Source organism: Lissotriton helveticus, chromosome 3_1, assembly GCF_964261635.1.
Source record: "Lissotriton helveticus chromosome 3_1, aLisHel1.1, whole genome shotgun sequence".
Lineage (NCBI taxonomy): Eukaryota > Metazoa > Chordata > Amphibia > Caudata > Salamandridae > Lissotriton > Lissotriton helveticus.
Genome location: NC_136061.1, coordinates 1,252,060,242 through 1,252,083,871, shown reverse-complemented (window position 1 = coordinate 1,252,083,871; position 23,630 = coordinate 1,252,060,242).

Below are 23,630 nucleotides of genomic sequence, written 5' to 3'. Positions count from 1 at the left end.
GTCAAGTGGGGATGCCTTCTTCATGGTGGCAAGAGCAGTGACCGAGGATGCTTTTTTTGCGATAATTGAATAAACAGTCCCCTGCATCCATGGCAAGAGTCCTGGTGCACTGCATACATAAAAGCACCGAAACAAATGTGATGAAAGGCCTGCTGCACATTTAGGGAATGCTTTGGTGCATAGAATATTCGTCTGGGGAACTGCAGAAATGAGGTGCCGTGTGGTACATATTTGAAAGGCAGTCTAGATATCTGGGTAAAAGTTTCACCAAAGTTTCCGAGGGAAGTCTGAATATCTTGGTGTCCAGCTTAGTGCATTTTGAAGGCTAATCTGCTGTCATTTTGTCATCAGATTTGTGCTGCATGACTTGCATTTCCTAAAACGTATTTTGACATGGATGGATCCTTCTGCATTAAACACACAATGCACTTTTTCATCATATACCTGTAATAGATGGCATGTTTTCAGAAGTTAGACGTGTGCCATTCTTGGACAGTTCTGTCTTTTACACCAATATCACTCACGCCAGCTCAGGGATCAGGAAACCAACACTACCTGTCCCAAAATGCAAAGAGCTCTTGGCAAAAAGAAAAAGAAACAGAATTGTCTGGTGTTGTACATAATCTAATAAACAGATAAAGTTATAAAACTGTTTCCATTTTGTAAGACAACAATCATCACATGTTCATGTCTCTATGGTCTCCTCTCCTATACATCTGAGCCTCTGCTTAAAGCATGTTTGTTCTAATTCTTGTAATTTGTGTCTGATCTGTAGTGTTGGTAGTCTGTTGGATGTATGATGTTACAACGCATACATTCACAACTCATGCCATTACAACGTAAGTATGGGTAAGTATTTTTTTTTAATTAATGGGAATGTAATAGTAGTGTAAGTGTTGGATAGTGTAGGGGTTAAAATTACTATTCTAACTCCAGGGGGGTGTAATAGTAGGGTAAGTGTTGGATAGTGTAGGGGTTAAAATTACTATTCTAACTCCAGGGGGGCGTAATAGTAGGGTCAGTGTTGGATGGTGTAGGGGTTAAAATTTAATTAAATACTTACCCATACTTACGTTGTAATGGCATGCGTTGTAATAGCAGCTGCGTTGCAATGCCATGCGTTGTAATGGCATGCGTTGTAATGGATCCTGCGTTGTAAAAGTTTCATTGTAATGGTAGTGCGTTGTTTTAGTTGCATTGTAATGGCTGTTTCCCAGTCTGTTCAAGTGATTTAATGTCATGTTATCCAGGTATGGCAATGGTAGCTCTGTAGTTAGGCCACTGCTTACAAGAGCAGTCCGTAATATGGAGGCCACACGTTAAAGTTTCACAGTATTCATTCGTTTGGGTTCACAAAAAAGAGTGCTAGTGATGTGTTCCCAGCTGGTGTTAATATGAAAGAGGGATGTAAAGCACATGAGGTAACTGCAGTCCCATGTACTGGGTGACTGATAACCTTCACTAGTCTTAACTTTCGTTTAGTGGAGATCACGTTTCATTGTGGGCTGCTTTAAGACCACTCATAAATTATTACATTTCATAAAACATTAAAATGTCACACATGAGAACATTAAGAACATGCAAATGTCACACATAGGCAAAGTGGAAACTGGGCAGCAATGAAGGTGATAGGCCATAGCACTGTGACAATGATATGGGAACTAAGGATTACATATCCCGAAAAATAAGTGTATATTTTGCGTCCACGCAGGTGACCATATTTCCAGCAGAGACGATTGACAGATACATGTCATGGTTGCTTGGTGGGAGGTGATGTTTTGTGAGACATTGAACAGATCGCGCTTGATTTTCGCACTCGCTTATTTCAGATTTGCGACCAGACTTCAGGTTTCCAGACTTCCTGTATTCAGAAGCTGCTTACAAACTTTCGGTTTCTCTACTAGATAGTATCAGGGTATTTAACAAATGCTCTCTCAAGTACTGTGGAGTGGGAACGCACACAGTGACACTCCCGCCCTAAAACTCTCGGCACAGAAATTGGAGGCTTTTGGGAAGGCACAGCGCCATCTAGTGGCTCTTTGGTGTCTGAAAAAGCAATACATTTATCTTTTTTAAAGAGAGCAAATCATTGCGAGGCTTTTAATCTATACGAAAAACAAATGTTACCGTATGTAACACATTTTTTTTGTCATTAACCGAGCTCAAATATTGCAATAAATATTCCTCTTTGAATGCACTTTTTATTAACTATTTCTAATATTTGGTCACATGAGAGACACGTTTGACACCAGGAAAGAAGGCAACGGAAATAACAAGCATTTGCAATGCAATAGGTCGCGCATTCATGCGAGTTTCAGCAATTGAAATTGTAAATGACAGTGCCTTTTATTTATGTTTTGGTTTTGAGTTTTAAAACATAAATAAAAGGCATTGTCATTTACAATACTAATAGCTTAAACTCTCGCAAATGCAAGATTTATTGCATTGCAATAAAGGGCCTTCTCGACCGGTTGTTAGATTGTAAATATCAGAGGAAGAGACCGGCCTGTGACGCCTTCAAAGTATTCATAAATAGTCTAGTGAAGAAGTTGTGTAAGTGTTGTAAATTACACAGACACAAAGTGTGAAGTGAGAGTTACATATGATCCGAGCTATAAACACTAACAAAGCGCTCCAACACCTTTCGCTCTGTGATTACACTGTCGCGGCTCAGGAGGAAGACCGGGGAGGGGGGCTATTTTCTGCCCTCTCCATGAATTGAGTGTGCAGTGTGGCATTGCTAACTTTGGCCTAATAAAAAACATCCCAGCTGTAATAGAGCCCTAGCTTCACCTCCTGGTGCAGGGCGGGCTGTGCTGTATGGCAGGCCTGGAGGGAGGGATGGTCTCAGCTGCAGCTCCAGCCTTGTACAGTGCCCCTACGGTTACTAGTGAGCGAGAGGCGCTGAGGAGGTGGTGGTGCTGGTATTGGTGGTGGTCGTGGCATTGGTGGTATTGGTGGTGGTGGTATTGGTGGTGGCGGTATTGGAATTGGTGGCGGTATTGGAATTGGTGGTGGTGGTGGTATTGGTATTGGTGGTGGTGGCACTGGTATTGGTGATGGTGGTATTGGGGAGGTGATGGTATTGGTGGTATTGGTGGTGGGGGTATTGGTGGTAGTGGTATAGATGGTGGTGGTGGTATTGGTGGTAGTGGTATTGGTGGTGACAGTATTGGTGGTGGTGGTATTGGTGGTGGTGGTATTGGTGGTGGTATTGGTGTTACTGGAGGTATTGGTGGTGGTATTGGTGGTAGTGGTATTAGTGTTGACGGTATTGGTATTGGTGGTGGTGGTATTGGTGGTATTGAGTGTATTGGTGGTGGTGGTATTGGTGGTGGTGGTATTGATAGAGGTGGTAGTGGTGGTAGTGGTGATGGTGGTGGTGATATTGGTGGTGGTGATATTGGTGGCAATGATATTGGTGGTGGTATTAGTGGTGGTATTGGTGGTGGTGGTATTGGTGGCAGTATTGGTATTTGTGGTAGTGGTATTGGTAGTCGTGGTACTGGTATTGGTGGTGGTGCTATTGGTGGTGGTATTGCTGGTGGTGGTGGGGGTTTCAGTGGTGATGGTATTGGTGGTGTTGGTATTGATATTGGTGGTGGTATTGATATTGGTGTGGTGGTATTGGTATTGGTGGTGGTATTGGAATTAGTATTGCTGGTGGTGGTCTTAGTGGTGGTGGTATTGGTGGTGGTATTGGTGGTGTTGGTGAATGTATTGGTGGTGGCATTGGTGGTGGTATTGGTGGTAGTGTATTGGTGATGGTATTGGTGGTATTGGTGATGGTATTGGCGTGTTGGTGGTATTGGTGGTATTTGTGGTGATGGTGATGGTGGTATTGGTGGTGGTGGCATTGGTGGCGGCATTGGTATTGTTGGTGGTATTAGTATTGGTGGCGGGTGTATTGGTGGTAGTGGTATTGGTGGGGATGGTAATGGCAGTATTAGTGGTGGTGGTATTGGTGGTGATGATGTTGGTGGTGATGGTATTTGTGGTGGTGGTATTGGTGGTGGTGGTGGTATTCGTTTTGGTGGTGGTATTAGTAGTGGTAGTATTGGTAGTGGTATTGGTGTTTGTGGTGGTGGTGGTGATGGTGGTGGTGGTATTGATGGTGGTGATGGTGGTATTGGTGGTGTTGGTTTTGGTGTTGGTGGTATTGGAAGTGGTGGAATTGGTGGTGGTGATATTGGTGTTTGTATTGGTGGTGGAGATGTATTGGTGGTGGTGTTGGTGGTGGTATTGGTGGTGCTATTGGTATGTGTGGTGGTGGTATTGGTATTGGTGTGGTGGTACTGGTATTGGTGATATTGGTGGGGGTATTGGTGGTGGTGGTATTGGTGGTGGCGGGGGTATTGGTGGTGGTGGTATTGGTGGTGATGGTATTGGGAGTGGTGGTAGTGATGGTATTGGTGGTGGTGGTATTGGTGGTGGTGATATTGGTGGTGGAGGTGGTATTGGTGGTGGTGCTATTGGTATTTGTGGTAGTGGTATTGGTGGTGGAGGTGGTACTGGTATTGGTGGTGGTGGTATTGGTGGTGGTGATGGTATTGGTATTGGTGGTGATATTGATATTGGTGGTGGTGGTATTGGTGGTGGTGGTATTGGTGGTGTTGATGGTATTGGTGGTGGTGGTATTGGTAGTATTGGGGGTGGTATTGGTGGTATTCATAGTGATGGTGGTATTGGTGGTGGCGGCATTGGTGGTGGTATTAGTATTGGGGTGTTATTGGTGGTGGTGGTATTGGTATTGGTGGTGGTGGTGGTAATGGTGGTATTGGTGGTGGTGGTGTTGGTCATGGTGGTATTGGTGGTGGTGGTATTGGTGATGGTATTGGTGGTATTGGTGGTGGTGGTATTGGGGGTGGTATTGGTGGTGGTGGTGGTTGTATTGGTGGTATCAGTGGTGGTATTGGTATGTGTGGCGGTATTGGAGGCGGTGGTATTGATGTTGATGGTGGTGGTGGTAGTAATGATGGTGGTGGTGATATTGGTGGTGGTGGTGGTATTGGTGGTGGTATTGGTGGTGGTATTGATAATTTGCTAATCATTTCTAAATCCATTTTGCATGGGGCGGTTGAAACAGACATAAGATAATGCCGGGTTAAAGTGATTGAAAGCGGGCGCTCGTGTTACGGGGGAGGACATGCTGCTTAAAAAACACAAGGGGTTTCAGCTGAAGCAGCGCATGTCTGGCCTGCAGTAAGAGAAACTCAATAAAGTAAATAGTGCTTACAGACTAAAGAACAGGTCCCGTGTAACAACTGAAGTAAAGGGGCCAGTATCCACGGGAGGTTACAAATGAAGACAAGACCATACAAAGAAGGGACTAACAAGCCTATTAACTAATCCGAAGGCAGCATTTACAAAAGGCTATGACACAAGCCAATGAAAAATATGGGCTGAGTGTGGGCGCTGGCTTCTTGCCCATACTCTACCACGATTCAAAAGGGGGTGGTGATGGACAGAGTATCTGAATTAAGCAGAACACTCCTACCCAGTCAAAAGATCAGGGCTTGATCCATCACCGTTTTTTAGCTCACTGCACCATCCCAGTTCAGAACCTGGCTACATGCAAATTAGTCTGACCCTGGCCCAGTGCATCATGGGAACAGGGCAGACCAAACTACCAAGCCAATTCTTTACTGGAAAGGAAACAAGCTTCCGGGGACCGGTTTCTGGCATTACAGCCGTCTTCGGCCCGGCTTGCTTGAATCCTGATGGTGCAGTGAGCAAGGGACTCACATCTGAGCATACCCTTCCACACTTGTGGTGGCCAAAACGATTCAAAAGGGGGTCTACCACAGCAGTCTTGCAGAGCGAGCAGCACACTGCGCGCTGCTGCTAGGCTCTACCTAAAAGTTACCCTTGATAAAATACAGCACAAAGCTAATATGAGGACTAGCACAGACCTGCCAACTCACACTGTGCCACCAACGGTTTGTCACACAATTTCAGCTCCCTTCACACGGTCACAAGGCGAGGAGCCAAAATCACACTGTGGCAGGGAAAACAAGCTGAAAACCACTGAAACAGTGGTTTTGCAGCTCGGTTTTGGAGGCTTAAGCAGCCAATGTCCAAGACAAGGTGTCAAAACATCCCAGGACATCGGCAACAGCCTCCATAGCCCTTTTATTTTTTGGTGGGAGAGGTGGGGGGTCCTGCTAGAGGGCAGAGTGCCTCTTGGTTAACTCTTAGCACCAGGCCCCACCCCCTCCAGTCACAGAGAAAATATTTTGTACATTGGCAGGTCTGCTAACATATAAATAAAAGCGGTACAAAAGGGGGTGGTGATGGACGGAGCATCCGAACCAATCAAACACTCACACCCAGTCAAAAGATCTGGGTTTAATCCATCACGTTCTTTAGCCCACTCTGCCACCCCAGTTCAGACATGGCTATATGCAAATAAGTTTGACCCTGTGCCTCATGGGAACAGTCCAGCCCGAACTGCCAAGCCATGCCTTCCCTGGACCGGAAACAAGCTTCCGAGGACCGGTTTCTGCCATTACAGCCGTCTTCAGCACGACTTGCTTGAATCCAGTGGCAAAGTGAGCAAGGGACTCACGTCTGAGCATACCCTGCCACACTTATGGCGGCAAAAAGCGGTACAAAAGGGGGTGGTGATGGACGGAGCATCCGAACCAATCAAACACTCACACCCAGTCAAAAGATCTGGGTTTAATCCATCACCGTTCTTTAGCCCACTCTGCCACCCCAGTTCAGACATGGCTATATGCAAATCAGTTTGACCCTGTGCCTCATGGGAACAGTCCAGCCCGAACTGCCAAGCCATGCCTTCCCTGGACCAGAAACAAGCTTCCGAGGACCGGTTTCTGGCATTACAGCCGTTTTCGGGACGGCTTGCTTGAATCCAGTGGCAAAGTGAGCAAGGGACTCACGTCTGAGCATACCCTGCCACACTTATGGCGGCAAAAAGCGGTACAAAAGGGGGTGGTGATGGACGGAGCATCCGAACCAATCAAACACTCACACCCAGTCAAAAGATCTGGGTTTAATCCATCACCATTCTTTAGCCCACTCTACCACCCCAGTTCAGACATGGCTATATGCAAATCAGTTTGACCCTGTGCCTCATGGGAACAGTCCAGCCCGAACTGCCAAGCCATGCCTTCCCTGGACCGGAAACAAGCTTCCGAGGACCGGTTTCTGGAATTACAGCCGTCTTCGGCACGGCTTGCTTGAATCCAGTGGCAAAGTGAGCAAGGGACTCACGTCTGAGCATACCCTGCCACACTTATGGCGGCAAAAAGCGGTACAAAAGGGGGTGGTGATGGACGGAGCATCCGAACCAATCAAACACTCACACCCAGTCAAAAGATCTGGGTTTAATCCATCAACGTTCTTTAGCCCACTCTGCCACCCCAGTTCAGACATGGCTATATGCAAATCAATTTGACCCTGTGCCTCATGGGAACAGTCCAGCCCGAACTGCCAAGCCATGCCTTCCCTGGACCAGAAACAAGCTTCCAAGGACCGGTTTCTGGCATTACAGCCGTCTTCAGCGCGGCTTGCTTGAATCCAGTGGCAAAGTGAGCAAGGGACTCACGTCTGAGCATACCCTGCCACACTTATGGCGGCAAAAAGCGGTACAAAAGGGGGTGGTGATGGACGGAGCATCCGAACCAATCAAACACTCACACCCAGTCAAAAGATCTGGGTTTAATCCATCACCGTTCTTTAGCCCACTCTGCCACCCCAGTTCAGACATGGCTATATGCAAATCAGTTTGACCCTGTGCCTCATGGGAACAGTCCAGCCCGAACTGCCAAGCCATGCCTTCCCTGGACCGGAAACAAGCTTCTGAGGACCGGTTTCTGGCATTACAGCCGTCTTCAGCACGGCTTGCTTGAATCCAGTGGCAAAGTGAGCAAGGGACTCACGTCTGAGCATACCCTGCCACACTTATGGTGGCAAAAAGCGGTACAAAAGGGGGTGGTGATGGACGGAGCATCCGAACCAATCAAACACTCACACCCAGTCAAAAGATCTGGGTTTAATCCATCACCGTTCTTTAGCCCACTCTGCCACCCCAGTTCAGACATGGCTATATGCAAATCAGTTTGACCCTGTGCCTCATGGGAACAGTCCAGCCCGAACTGCCAAGCCATGCCTTCCCTGGACCGTAAACAAGCTTCAGAGGACCGGTTTCTGGCATTACAGCCGTCTTCAGCACGGCTTGCTTGAATCCAGTGGCAAAGTGAGCAAGGGACTCACGTCTGAGCATACCCTGCCACACTTATGGCGGCAAAAAGCGGTACAAAAGGGGGTGGTGATGGACGGAGCATCCGAACCAATCAAACACTCACACCCAGTCAAAAGATCTGGGTTTAATCCATCACCGTTCTTTAGCCCACTCTGCCACCCCAGTTCAGACATGGCTATATGCACATCAGTTTGACCCTGTGCCTCATGGGAACAGTCCAGCCCGAACTGCCAAGCCATGCATTCCCTGGACCGGAAACAAGCTTCCGAGGACCGGTTTCTGGCATTACAGCCGTCTTCAGCACGGCTTGCTTGAATCCAGTGGCAAAGTGAGCAAGGGACTCACGTCTGAGCATACCCTGCCACACTTATGGCGGCAAAAAGCGGTACAAAAGGGGGTGGTGATGGACGGAGTATCCGAACCAATCAAACACTCACACCCAGTCAAAAGATCTGGGTTTAATCCATCACCGTTCTTTAGCCCACTCTGCCACCCCAGTTCAGACATGGCTATATGCAAATCAGTTTGACCCTGTGCCTCATGGGAACAGTCCAGCCCGAACTGCCAGGCCATGCCTTCCCTGGACCGTAAACAAGCTTCAGAGGACCGGTTTCTGGCATTACAGCCATCTTCAGCACGGCTTGCTTGAATCCAATGGCAAAGTGAGCAAGGGACTCACGTCTGAGCATACCCTGCCACACTTATGGCGGCAAAAAGCGGTACAAAAGGGGGTGGTGATGGACGGAGCATCCGAACCAATCAAACACTCACACCCAGTCAAAAGATCTGGGTTTAATCCATCACCGTTCTTTAGCCACTCTGCCACCCCTGTTCAGACATGGCTATATGCAAATCAGTTTGACCCTGTGCCTCATGGGAACAGTCCAGCCCGAACTGCCAAGCCATGCCTTCCCTGGACCGGAAACAAGCTTCCGAGGACCGGTTTCTGGCATTACAGCCGTCTTCAGCACGGCTTGCTTGAATCCAGTGGCAAAGTGAGCAAGGGACTCATGTCTGAGCATACCCTGCCACACTTACGGTGGCAAAAAGCGGTACAAAAGGGGGTGGTGATGGACGGAGCATCCGAACCAATCAAACACTCACACCCAGTCAAAAGATCTGGGTTTAATCCATCACCGTTCTTTAGCCCACTCTGCCACCCCAGTTCAGACATGGCTATATGCAAATCAGTTTGACCCTGTGCCTCATGGGAACAGTCCAGCCCGAACTGCCAAGCCATGCCTTCCCTGGACCGGAAACAAGCTTCCGAGGACCGGTTTCTGGCATTACAGCCGTCTTCAGCACGGCTTGCGGTACCGCTTTTGGCTGCCATAAGTGTGGCAAGGTTTGCTCAGACGTGAGTCCCTTGCTCACTTTGCCACTGGATTCAAGCAAGCCGGGCTGAAGACGGCTGTAATGCCAGAAACCGGTCCTCGGAAGGTTGTTTACGGTCCAGGGAAGGCATGGCTTGGCAGTTCGGGCTGGACTGTTCCCATGAGGCACAGGGTCAGACTGATTTGCATATAGCTATGTCTGAACTGGGGTGGCAGAGTGGGCTAAAGAACGGTGATGGATTAAACCCAGATCTTTTGACTGGGTGTGAGTGTTTGATTGGTTCAGATGCTCCGTCCATCACCACCCCCTTTTGTACCGCTTTTGGCCGCCATGAGTGTGGCAGGGTATGCTCAGACGTGAGTCCCTTGCTCACTTTGCCACTGGATTCAAGCAAGCCGGGCTGAAGACGGCTGTAATGCCAGAAACCGGTCCTCGGAAGGTTGTTTACGGTCCAGGGAAGGCATGGCTTGGCAGTTCGGGCTGGACTGTTCCCATGAGGCACAGGGTCAGACTGATTTGCATATAGCTATGTCTGAACTGGGGTGGCAGAGTGGGCTAAAGAACGGTGATGGATTAAACCCAGATCTTTTGACTGGGTGTGAGTGTTTGATTGGTTCAGATGCTCCGTCCATCACCACCCCCTTTTGTACCGCTTTTGGCCGCCATGAGTGTGGCAGGGTATGCTCAGACGTGAGTCCCTTGCTCACTTTGCCACTGGATTCAAGCAAGCCGGGCTGAAGATGGCTGTAATGCCAGAAACCGGTCCTCGGAAGCTTGTTTCCGGTCCAGGGAAGGCATGGCTTGGCAGTTCGGGCTGGACTGTTCCCATGAGGCACAGGGTCAGACTGATTTGCATATAGCCATGTCTGAACTGGGGTGGCAGAGTGGGCTAAAGAACGGTGATGGATTAAACCCAGATCTTTTGACTGGGTGTGAGTGTTTGATTGGTTCAGATGCTCCGTCCATCACCACCCCCTTTTGTACCGCTTTTGGCCGCCATAAGTGTGGCAGGGTATGCTCAGACGTGAGTCCCTTGCTCACTTTGCCACTGGATTCAAGCAAGCCGGTCTGAAGACGGCTGTAATGCCAGAAACCGGTCCTCGGAAGCTTGTTTCCGGTCCAGGGAAGGCATGGCTTGGCAGTTCGGGCTGGACTGTTCCCATGAGGCACAGGGTCAGACTGATTTGCATATAGCCATGTCTGAACTGGGGTGGCAGAGTGGGCTAAAGACCGGTGATGGATTAAACCCAGATCTTTTGACTGGGTGTGAGTGCTTGATTGGTTCAGATGCTCCGTCCATCAACACCCCCTTGTTTACAACATATAAATAAAGGAAGGCTCACATACTGTAATTAGAATATCACATTTATGGGCTTGAGTTAATTACTAAGGCGCAAGTTTACTCTAAGTATAACTTGATATAATAATGACGACAGCTGTAGGCTCAGGATATGGTAACAGAGGATCAGTCCAGTCCCATTAATGCTTTCTTTCCTTATTAGGATAACGTTTTGCTGCGTACATAGCGAGAGTGATCTATCAATGGTCCACACAGTTATTCTTCAAACAGTCTGTAGCAGAAGTCCCAAGGCGAGTATCAGTCAACACCTGAGACCTAATTATAGATCAGTATATATTTTTATCCAGTTGAGCCATCTCCTTCGGAGTAGTCTCAGGGTTGTTCCAACATTCAGGCATGTTAAGGGGCAGCCAAACATTTTCAGCATGGGGTTGCTGCGAAAAGGAAGAAAGAGCTACTCGGTCATCAAGACCTTTACTTGGTCCCTTAGAAATAGCGGGGCTTATTTACAAGCCCCTTGTGCTGCTGGTGCCTCACTTTTAATATGGAAAATAGTGACGAACTGGCAGCGCACGGGGCTTGTAAATTAGCCTCAGAGTCTCCCGTGCATACCAAAATGCGGCCTACATCTTTATTATTATTATTATATGCTATTTATAAAGCGTGTGGCTACCCAAAAAGGGATTCCCGGCGCTAAGGCACTAGCTTTTAAGGAGTAGGTACCTATGTCAAGTCTTAAGGATATCAGGGGGTCACTCTTGGAATCCCCATCATGGAGTGGAAAACCATATTTTCCTTCTCACTGAATGCATTCTCCACATGTGCTCCCAAAGTTCTGCTCCAAATTAAACTCAATTGAGCACCTTACTCTTGTGATCCTTCATTTTGGACTTTGTATGAGGTTTGGGGAGGGTCAGGTGGCATGTTAATGCATGAAGGTAGAGGTCATAATGAAAGTCAAATAGTTTTTCAAACTCTGAGGGTACTGACAAAGGCGTTAGACGCTGAGGCGAGCAAGGTTATAAAATTGTGCAAACGCTTTTGAAATTCTGACTGTGGATTGTGGTGAAATGAATCAATGTTTTCCAAACATCATTTTCGTCATCTCATATGCATATGTCTCTAGTGTGGTGTTGTTTTAAGTTACACCTACTTGTATAGTGCATTGGTGTCCAACCCTTTCAATAGTGAGAGATACTTCTGATCAATTAATTCCATGCTGAGCTACTGCATGGTTATTATACAAGGGTACATAAAAGTCAATCAAATTAAACGCTGCCCCTTGAACGCCCAGTCCTGTTGCAGTGAGCACAATTATTAATGGCATAACAACTTTGTCCTGGAGGGTCCCCAGGAGCTGTTTAATCCTTTCAATTTGGTATATGAATCACCTGTGGGAGTCGAGTATCACATTTTGTCATGAAGTAGATGGGGTTACACTATGCTCATTATGCAAGGTAAGGCCTGAAGAACTTCCATTTATCTTGTTTATGCAATCAATCAATCAGAATCTATAAAGTGTGGCTAATCATCGGATAGGGTATCCATGCGCTTGCAGGCCCCAGAGGCTTATTCGAACAGCCAGGTCTTGAGGGCCATTCGGAATCCCGGAAAGAAGTGATGGTGCGGAGGTGCGTGGGAGGCTGTTCCAAGTCTTTGCTGTGTTGTGGGAGAAGGAGCGTCTTCCACTTCTGCTTCGGTAGAAGCGGGGAGTATGGGCAAGTGAAAGGGAGGCGGAGCATAGTCCTCTCATTGGTTGGTGGTAGTTCAGGCGGTGGTTAATGTAGGCGGGTCCTTGGTTGTGTAGAGCATTGTGTGTGTGGGTCAGCAGCTTGCATTGGCTTATTGCCCTTACGTTTATTGGTTGCTGTCTGGTGGTGCAGAAATTGGCCTTGCCTTAAACAGTCAAAATGAAGAAGAATGATTACTTGTGATTGGAATGTTACAAACATTATTGTAAGGCTAGCCCTTGAGGTTTCAATGCTCTAGGACAAAATGCCTAAGCACTCCAAGGCAAGCACAGACACACACAAACTAAATAAGAACGTTATTTTTTAACATATACCTTTCACCCTTAAGTATAGCCCTTAGCAACATGTACAGGCAGACTTTATAGGGCTCTACTATATATTTCTGCTGTTGTCAGTGTCTATGGGGACAAATTTGAGGCAAAAATTAAATACAAATAGTTGAGCAAGAGATTGCTTTAAGAATTAAAGCACTCTTGAAGAAAAAAAGGTGAGTACAAAAGAACAGAGATGAAAAAGGATTAATGAGAAATGTTAGAGAAAGAAGTAATTGAGAAGGAGATGAGATGAAAATGACAGTGTGTGAGAAAGGAGAAAGGAAAAAGGAGAGAAGGAACAAAGGAGAGAAAAAAGAATGGAAGGGGCAGGCAGTAAGGAAGGGAAAGGAGAAAGAACAAGGGAAGGAAGGAGAGCAAGTAAGTGAAAGAGGGGAAGGAAGATGAAAGAAGAGGAAGAAGAGACACAGAGAAAGGAAGGAAGGAAAGAAGGAAGTAGAAAATAAAAGAAAAGCAAAGAAAGAAAGATGTGAAGAGGTGAGCATGGAAAGAGAGAAAGAGAAAGAAAGGAGAATCAGGAAAAATGTTAGAAAAAGGCCTCCAGAAAAGAACAAACATTGGTAAAGGAAATACAATGCTCAACCAATAGAAACAAAGCAAAATGAAAGTGACAAGCCAATAGACAAATAAGAAGTGAAGGCGGGACATACGTTTCTTTTAAGATATATAAGATACAATAGATTTCACAAGCACAGGGCAAGTGCTGTGCGGGCAAAACCTAAATCTGATCTGCGCTATTTATTTAAGGTCAGGCTTCTTTACCGGCAGGTTCATTGTTTATTTGAAGAAAGGGTGGGGTGCCTGCCGCGCCTGTCGCCTTTCCCTACACCACATGACAAAAGCAAACATTTTATTTTAAAAAATCGTAGCATCTGCAGAGAGGCAGCTGCCTACTCAAGACTAAAGTGAGCTATGAGCAACTGGTAGCTTGCAATCAGCCTGTTGGAGACTCCTGGATACTGCAACCACCATTATTACGGCTATGGGCACATTCCTATTCTGAGCACACTTTTGTGCCTGTGTTTCTGGGAAGGCTGACTCTATCACTACAATATTTGCTAACACCGATCAAGAAGCCAAGATATTACATTTTCAGTGCAAAGCAATTGTAAATCATCATTGTGAATAAAGCAAACAGGGGCCGCATTTTCATTGTTTGCGCCGGGCGTACCTTTTAAAAGGTGTGACCAGCGCTAGCAATGAAAATGCCCCCTATTATGATGAATGCACTGCCCCCAGGGCAGCCGCAAACTCTATGGGGGCAGCGCATTCAGGTGAAAAACAGAGCTGCAGTTTTCACAGTGCAGGCGGCAAGCCGTCTGCACTTTTGAAAGGAATTAGAGATCCCCTTGCAGGTGGGTGCTGTCAGTGACTGCATCCGCCTCCAGAGGACTGCTCTCAGGAGGAGTACTCACACCTTCTAGGTGGCATAGTGTGTGTGCGTTCTCTGGCAGCCTCTTTGCCTATGCGCCCACGTCTGTAATACTGCGCGGGTGCAGAGACAAGGAGATTCCCTCATTTGCATGGGGCACGACCCCTTGTAAATGAGGGAACGCCCCCTGAAGATATCGCTGGTGCTTTATGTGCACCAGCGCTATCGGTATTACAGAAGGGGTCGCACAAGCGTCTGCTGCCCCTTCTGTAATCCTAAGTGCCCCGGGGGCATGCAAAGTTGGCACTTTCTGTAATACGGCCCCAGGCATGCACCTTGTCCCACCAATGGAAAGCACACTGGGGCAGATGTACAAGCCCCTTGCACCACTTTAGCGTCACTTTTAACATGGGAAAAGTGGTGTAAAAGTGGCGCAAGTGGCTTGTAAATCTGCCCACTGTCTTTAAAAGATATTGATTAAGACTGTTGAGGAAGACATTAAGAGATGTATACACACTCCCACCTCACCTGGTGAGATATCTCAAAAGCATCAGTTCTTCCCCAGGCTTTTAGAGCACCCCGGCACATGCTGCAGCAAGCACTTGCTCTAAGACATTAATCATAGCTACAACCACCACTCCTCAGATTTCAGAGAAAACTACTGTACAATTCTATTAAATAAATAAGGCATGGTTAAACCAAAAAAAAAACAGGATAGTGAGGCACTGCTTGAGGGCACAAGACTGCTCAATTGTGCTTTCTCTCCTTCTGAACATAACTAGTCACATATACAAGAAGTCTTCTTCCATCCAGTCGTTTGTCTGGTTCAGGAGTAGAGTTGCGGTAAGCATGACTTTAGCGTCCAGTGAGGAAATACTGCAGTAAAAGATGTGACCACCCAACAAAAACATTTTGTGTGTTAGTATTTTCTCAGTCATTTGCTCTGACGAGGGTCAAAACCATCTTTCAGACTATTTATAGGCCCGTAGAATGTCATCTAGTTTACACTGGTGAATCAACCTCATATCCTTACTAGTAGTATGATCTCCATAGTACATTTTAAACATGTTTACACTCAAATACGTTGAAAATGGAGCAAGGAGGATGGAACTATTGCTTTCGCCACATCGAAAGAGAGTGTGGCTTGATTTGCTAAATAGATGGCACTATGAAAGTCACCTAATCTTCTCTAGCGGCACTAGATGGTGGAGACGGGAACCAGCTTCCTGGTACTAATGCGAACCATTTTAGAACAACCCAAGGTTTCTCCTCACGGAACTTTGTCAATAAAGTCACATAAGCTCACTTTCCTTAATTTTCTTGAGCTAGTAAAGCTTCCTGTATCCCCCACTAGCCCTCTTCCCCCAAGCTCCCTACACACTCTGTTGAATCTCTTTTCCATTACTAAGCTGATGTATTAAAATTAAGCATAGCAGTTCCACATTCACTGTCAAGACAAATATAAGGAGGATTGCATCGGATCCCTCAAATATGGATGAAATAAAAGAGATCATCATTATCTCATCATCATGAGTGGACAAATCCTGGGAAGGAATTGACAGAGGTTTTAACAATTCCCCCAAAAGACCATGGGCCTTGAAAGAAAGCAGATGGGTAAGATCTGGTGGATGTGCTCAAGATTCATACAGTCTTCTCCCTAAGGATAAACCAGGTTATCCAGGTGAATCCCTGGGTAGAGTGAATCCCCTAGAGTAGCTTGACTCTACCAGCCTGGAATATCTGGTAGAAATCCATGTTGTACATGCGCAACGACAAATCACAAAAACAAAACAATTGGGACCGTGCCTTCAAAAGTCTAAATCAAATTGCTTAAAAAGAGACAAATGAATTTAGTCAAATGCTATAAAAGTGAAGAAAAAGGTACGTAGGATTCAAAAGTTATAGCAAAAACAAAAACTGTACCATTAAAAACAATAACATAACATAAGTATTTTGTAAAGGGCATGTTCACCCAAGGGTATCTTGGCACTGGATAACAGATGTTTATTGTTACCCAATTTAAGGGTACTCATTTTATTGACCTCAGGAGGATGAAAGGCTAAGTGGACCTGACATTTTCTATTATAAATTCTAGAAAACACCGTAAGGAGGTCCAGATTTAGAAACATTTCTTAGCTCTTCATCACTCTCCACTCATTCAAAAACTTTATATTCCAAGTAATATTTGATGATTATATATTGCCTAGAAATTCTGTACCTGTGCAAGAGTATCTGTTGTGGACCTCCCATCTAATATGCATGGTTCATGAAAAAAACCAGAGAATTTCTACCCCAGTAATACTTTTTTAAATCTGAACAATGGCATCATTATGAGAAGAAAACCCCAAATCTTTAACCAGTGTCTTAAATTTGCCTCCCAAAGTGCTGGAACCAAAATGAAAGTTAAAATAGCATACCAGTATTCTAGTTCAGTTTTGTGGTTCATTGTCCACCATTGACCCTCTACAAAGAAATGCACTATGAGCAGCCAGTATCTAAGGCTTCTTCTGTGAGTATGTGGCTTAAATCACAAGTATAGTATCCCAAATGTTGTGGTCAATGCTCCTTGAGAGAGTCATAGAAGATAACATTTGAATCATTGGTTACAGTGAGTGATTGTAAACATTCCCTCTTCACAGTGGTGAGAACAGTGGTTTTGGCGGACTGGGCAGGCTAGTGAGTGATCTCCATTTTGTAAATGAGAGAGATTTGAAAACTGAATATTTGGCCTGATCATCACCCCCTGATGAATATCTCTGAGAGATTGAGGACCATGTGAAACAGAAGTGTATTCAGGGCGATTCATCAGATTACACCAAGTGGCACTTCACCCAGATTATTATCCAACTATGTTGTTTGGTGCACCTATGGGAGACAATACATTTTGTCTCATGTTGTTTGGGCCAGCGGCAGGTGTGTTTCAATACTTAATATAGAAAATATTTGAGATCAAAGAGAATATTTGAGGAAGATAATTTGGTTTGCAGAGTTAATACGGAAGAACAAAAATACTTGTTTTTCGATGCGTTGATCAGTTTGGGACACAGTTGAGTGATAATCAATATGGATATATTGATGATATAAGATGTGTTTCATGACATATATTTATCACGCTGCCTTGAAGGTTAGCTTGAAGCCAAAAAAAATAGTTTTGATAAAAATAGTCGAGTGCACGTGAACCATTAAATAAGGAGTTCTGTATGTAGGTCGTTTTCAGTGTTATCTCACTAGTATCAGAAATTTGTGAAAGAGTTGGTGCACTAAAAGTATCATGGAAGAAAGGAGAATAGTATTTTTGTGATCTGGGGAGTATATGAATGCCTTTCATATCATGAAGTGGGAGCCCAGGGATTTTGATAACACAGTGGTGTGCCATTTGGAAGAGAGGCGAGCAGAGGAATAGGAGAGGCAAGAAGCATTCTTTATGAGATGGCAGCAGTCACACAATAACAGCATTGCATTGCCCAGAAACAAATCACTGAGCTGGAGAATTAAAAGAATGTTGAAAAAGTGTCTTAGATGTGTTTGCAAATAGATACCATTGGATGGCATGTGAGCTGAAGATAGTGCAAAACAAAACTATTGGCTATCAGGGATTTTTTCTTTCCCACCAGTTGCTGTCCTTAAGTTTCATTTCCATTTCAATTGCCGTTTCAGCCTTTGAGGGAATCTGAGAACCAAGATAACTTTGGTTGAATTAACAGCTTTAGTGTTTTGTGTAGGATTTGGGGAAAATAAGGAATCTGAGAGAAATAGGTGTAAGCATGCTACAAAGCATTGCCATACTGCCAGCTGCACAGCTCCAGAGGAGTTGGTGGGATTCTGCATCAATAACCAGGGAATTTTAAGCGCACTACTCACCTGTGAGGGTCTCAAGGGGCTGAGAGGGCCTGCAGATCTGTTTAGCCTACTAATCTACTAACTTGCTGTTCTTCATCATCACCGCCCTAATGCTTTTCATGCATCTTTTTGTTAAGTTATGCATGTGCCAACCTTTGTGGCATATTTCCCTTCAGTATAGATGAAGTTCACTTGTATGACACCTAAAGAGAAGCTGCAGTGACCTTTGTAAGCTTTTCATGTCTTAAATACAAGCTCACTCAGGGTCACAACTATGAGTTACATCTGCAGGGGTTTGTCCCATCTCCCCTTGGTGTCGATCCTCAACCTGAAGACCTCAGCTCTCCCTTTTTGACACGAAATATGTGTATGAAGAGCACCTGGCAGTGAGCTGCAATGTATTCCACCTGGACACCTGTGTGCGGTACCAGTGCATCACCTTCCTGACGTTTTGATTTCCATACAATTTTGGATCAAGTATTATGAATACATAGAACAAACATTTTTTCCTAAAATGTACTCAGAATTTTCATGATGTTGCAATTATTAATTTTTTTGTGAAGCAGACAAACAGACTCTTTAAACACATAGACATTTGGGGTTCTTTTTAAAGGCAATTCCAAGTCAAATGGAAAGCAATTAATAAATACTTTAAGCATTACTCCTCCGTTGTTTTGGACAGTGATTGTTCTGGGATAAAGTATGACAATTGTACAGTTTTGCAACCCAAAGTTTATATCACTTTTATAAATATGCATTCATGGTGCAAAATTTCAGATATAGATTTTGTTCTAATCCGTAATGATGGAGACAGGGCAAGAAGAAGGCAATTTTATTCCATTTCAGTGCATGGGTGCACAAAGGAAGGGGTACCACCCAGCAATTACCTCCTATAGAATTCCCAATATATTCCAGTATCTGTAAAAATAAAGAACTCTGTGTCTAAAATAAGCCACAATACTTAAAATCATCCTACCTTAATATTACCAAATATAATCCTAACACAGCAAACTATTAGCACTGTGATATTCAATACATCTAAAAAATGAAAACAAAGAAATATTTAAAACACAATAAAAACTATAGACTTAGACTGAACATAGGGGTAATGCTTAGTGGAGTTAGTGAACCAAATCATAAAAGTGTCTAATGCGCATTCTCTTCCACAAAATATTATGAGCAAGCATACAAACACTGCAATAACAAGCTCAATCATAATATGGCGTCCTGGATTCACATTATTCTCTTCCTAACGTCCTCAGGAGAATTATTCACAATGGCTGCTCAAGCATCACCAAAATCCTACCTAAAAAACATCTAGCACAATATGCTCTTTATACTTTATCCGTAACCTTACCTAGCGAGCCGCCTCTACTTCCAATCTTCCCTGCAATCTGTTTTAGCATCCAATTTGCCTCAACTTGGAAGAAAACTCATGTCCTTCTACCAAGAGACACATAAGGTGTTCAAACATTACACCACATCAATTCCTCATTGACCCACTCCAATCCACTTTCTCATTTAACACCACCTGAGCCCCTTCTTCAATGCACAGATCCCTTCTCCAGCAACTAATTTCTCTGGGGAAGTTACTCAGAAGTTCTGGTATGTTATAACCGAATATAATTCAACAAGGAGCCGAGAGGGAAATAGGGGTAACAACAGGGTAGCCCTCCACTCAACCAGTAACAATAACACAAACCCTGTACCCCGGACGTCGGATTACCCTGTGTTACTTAGCGCTTATTATTATTCGCCTGGAAAAACAAAACTATCAGATTCCAGTCTCGCACCCCCTCTTATATAGCTGGGTATACTAAATGCGTCTCATCCAACAACAAATCCTGGTATAAATGAAGGAAAATCCCGACGGATTTCAACAAGACAGTCACACAGAGGGATATACGATGTCTGCTCCACTGAGGCAGTACATCCACCCACACTTACTATCTGTGAAAAAATGTGTGATGAAGAAGAATGACACCTCACGGGCGCACCACCCACGGGGCAAACGGCAGATGTTACCAACTTAAACCCCTTTCTCATCATTGGTAGTCATTCAAATTCAGAAAAGCAAGAGGAAAACGTTTCCAAATGAAGCAACTTAGCATGTGAAAAATAAATATAGTGGAAGCAAGGAGCACTCGCATTCGCTCCTTTAAGTGACACAGCAAGTGATTAAAATCACCAGGCACACCTGTAACACCATTTTATTCTTAAATTAGGTGTGTTCTGATGAAATAAAAAGATTGGTAGCTTAATTTTGCATACCAATACCTGCAGGCAACATGCTTCACTGCCTTCACAACTTCTGGCAGATTCGTCAGGGTTCACCACTTAGTCACTGCACCAATGTTGGACACCATAACTCTGGGACTGTCAAGTTGATAACACACCACAGTTAAAAACACCCAAGAACATCTCACCGGACCTATTCCATTTGTACATATTTTTGATCAAAAAAAGAAGTGATTACCCTCATCCAGCCACATCATCTCATACCGGCTGGTGGGGCAAAAAAAGCTCTGAATGCAAGCCTGTTTCAATAGTTGAAGCGCACCTCCTGGCGATTGTTGCATCAATCTGCAATATATGAGTGAGTGTATAAACTTTTTAGCACCATCTAGCACCATAACACAATGCTAATGATGTGCTAATATGTTGGTCTAATCACGGAATATGTATTCTCTCCAGTGTGGAAAACAATTTTTTCTTTAAAAATATCTAAGTCCCATGTCTGGACAGAGAGACCACAGTCAACACCCTACAGGCAGTATGCAGAATGTTTTCGGGATAAAAACCGTTTAAAAAAAAATATATTTTTCAACCGTAGCTACGCATATGCTGGTGTATGTCTGTAGCTGCAGCAAGAATCAGCGAAATGTACCCTAATCAGGTTGTGGCGCAAGCCTGTTTCATTAGTTGAAGCGCACCTCCTGGCGATTGTTGCATCAATCTGCAATATACGAGTGAGTGTATAAACTTTTTATAGTGCTTGTTTATAACCTATACTATTGCCTTAGCCAAAGAGTCATTGCTAGTACAGTGTAGATGTACTATACACCTGCCGCTAGATGTTTCTCGACATTCAAGCTGGTCTATTTGCCTTCTAAATCCAAAACGGCCTGGCATGATTACTATTAAAAACCGCCGCTATTGCCTTCTACAACAGACGTAACTGCAAGTCCGCAGCTATCTATCTATGCTCTGTAACATTATTATCGTGGAGCGTCATGTTCACATTCCCGCACCTTGTGAAACTCTTGTTTATCACAGCGAAGCGTTCATCTCAGACAACAATACAAACGCCTGCCCACTGTCTAATCGCAGCGTGTAACACCCTCGTGTGTTCACCCCCCACTCCTCACCATACAGGGGTTCGGAAGGCTCAATAACTCGTCCCAGGAACGACGCGACTGCCGGGGTGCCTCTTACTTAAAGCGGCTGCCCGGTTGATTCTGTAACCGCTACTGTCACGTGGCTAGGATAGATTACGTGACGGTATTCGCAGCTACAGGCGCCATATTGGAATGTCCAAAATGAACGAGGAAATACTGAGATGTAACCTAACAAATAATAAATGATACACAACAAAGTGCACATGTTGTGTGCAATGCCACATTAGACAAAAAATGTGTAGAGAAACCCTTTACAGTGCCGTATACGTCAAAAGGGGAAGTCTATGTTCCGTACTTCTAGCACCATCTAGCACCATAACACAATGCTAATGATGTGCTAATATGTTGGTCTAATCACGGAATATGTAGTCTCTCCAGTGTGGAAAACAATTTTTTTTTTAAATATCTATGTCCCATGTCTGGAGAGAGAGACCACAGTCAACACCCTACAGGCAGTATGCAGAATGTTTCCGGGATAAAAACTTTAAAAAAAATAAAAATCTTTTTCAACCGTAGCTAAACGTATGCTGGTGTATTTCTGTAGCCGCAGCAAGAATCAGCTAAATGTACCCACATCAGGTTGTAGCACCGCCACAACCTAAAACAAAGGTCCCTTAACGTATCTGGAAATGTGCCCAGTATAGTGCATTACCAGGTCACACTATATACCCGTAGCATGGCTTATCTATTTGCAATTGCTTAAAGCCACCCACAATGGCCAAAGCGCCAAATAACCGATCGACATCTCAGTCACGGATTATTTGGAGGACACAAAGGAGCACAGCATAACATCACTTAGGTGGTAAGGACAAATTGGGGGAGAAAAAAACCCTATTTTACTCTGTTCCATTCTATAATCTCATTGAGTCCCTGTGTATCGCTCTTCTCTCTGAAAATCCACCTGGCTTCTTTAGATAAAAGCACACCCTCTATGTTGTTCGGGTTGACCTTAACCCTCTCAAGTACAGTCCACGTGAAGCTGTGTTTTTCTTGGAAGCAATGCTGCACCAATTTGGTTGTCAATTGTTCTGCCCTGATGGTACTGAGGTGTTCTTGTATTCGGACCTTAATTTTACGTGATGTTAAACCAATGTATTGGAGGCTGCAGCTACACAATAATCAATATACCACATTTGTGGTGTTACAATTGCTGAAGTGGTTAAGAAACCACTCCTTGCCTGATGCCAAAGACAAACTATTACATTTCTTAGTGAGTGGGCACACAGAGCACGTTCCACAGGGATAGTGCCCGTTAGGGACAGTCGTAGTTTCTTTTTTAGACCCCACCTGTTCACGGGTATGAACAAGCCTCTCCTTAAGGTTACCCGATCTTTTGAAGGCAAATCTAGGCGGTGGCATCAAGAAGTCCTTGTTGGATAGAAGAGACCAATGTTTCCGTATAGATTGCCTCATTTTGGTGGCCATAGGGTCAAAGGTCATCACCACCGGTAAACAATCCTGTTTTTCTTTAATGTTTTGTTCCAATAGAGCACTCCGTGGAGTGTTGAGCGCTCTTTTTCTAGCGTTCTTTACCACCTTCCGTGGGTAATTACGGTGTTCCAGTTTCTCAGTAAGTTCTTGTGACTGTTCTATAAAAACATCAGTAGAGGAACAGTTCCTTCTATACCTGAGGAACTGACCCACCGGGAGGTTATCCCGGAGGGCACGGGGATGGTATGAATTGTACAACAGCAAGGAATTCCTTTCAGTGAATTTTTGGTGGACCCGTGTGCTGAGACCATCATCCCTAGCCTCAATGACAAGGTCTAGATAAGTCGCAGCGTTATGACTGTATGTCCAGGTGAAATTCAGGCTCTGGTCCTGTAAGTTGAGCCAGCCGAGGAACTCAGTAAGAGTATCCTCAGTGCCTGACCAAATGCAGAGCACGTCGTCGATATATCTCTTCCAGAGGCGTAAATTCCTCTGGAAGGGGTTGGTGGAAGGATAGATGACATGCTCCTCAAATTGGCCTACATATATGCAGGCCAAACTGGGGGCCATAGGGGCCCCCATTGAAGTACCAGTGGTCTGCAGGTATAGCTGATCCTTGTAACTAAAGTACTTTCTGGTGAGAG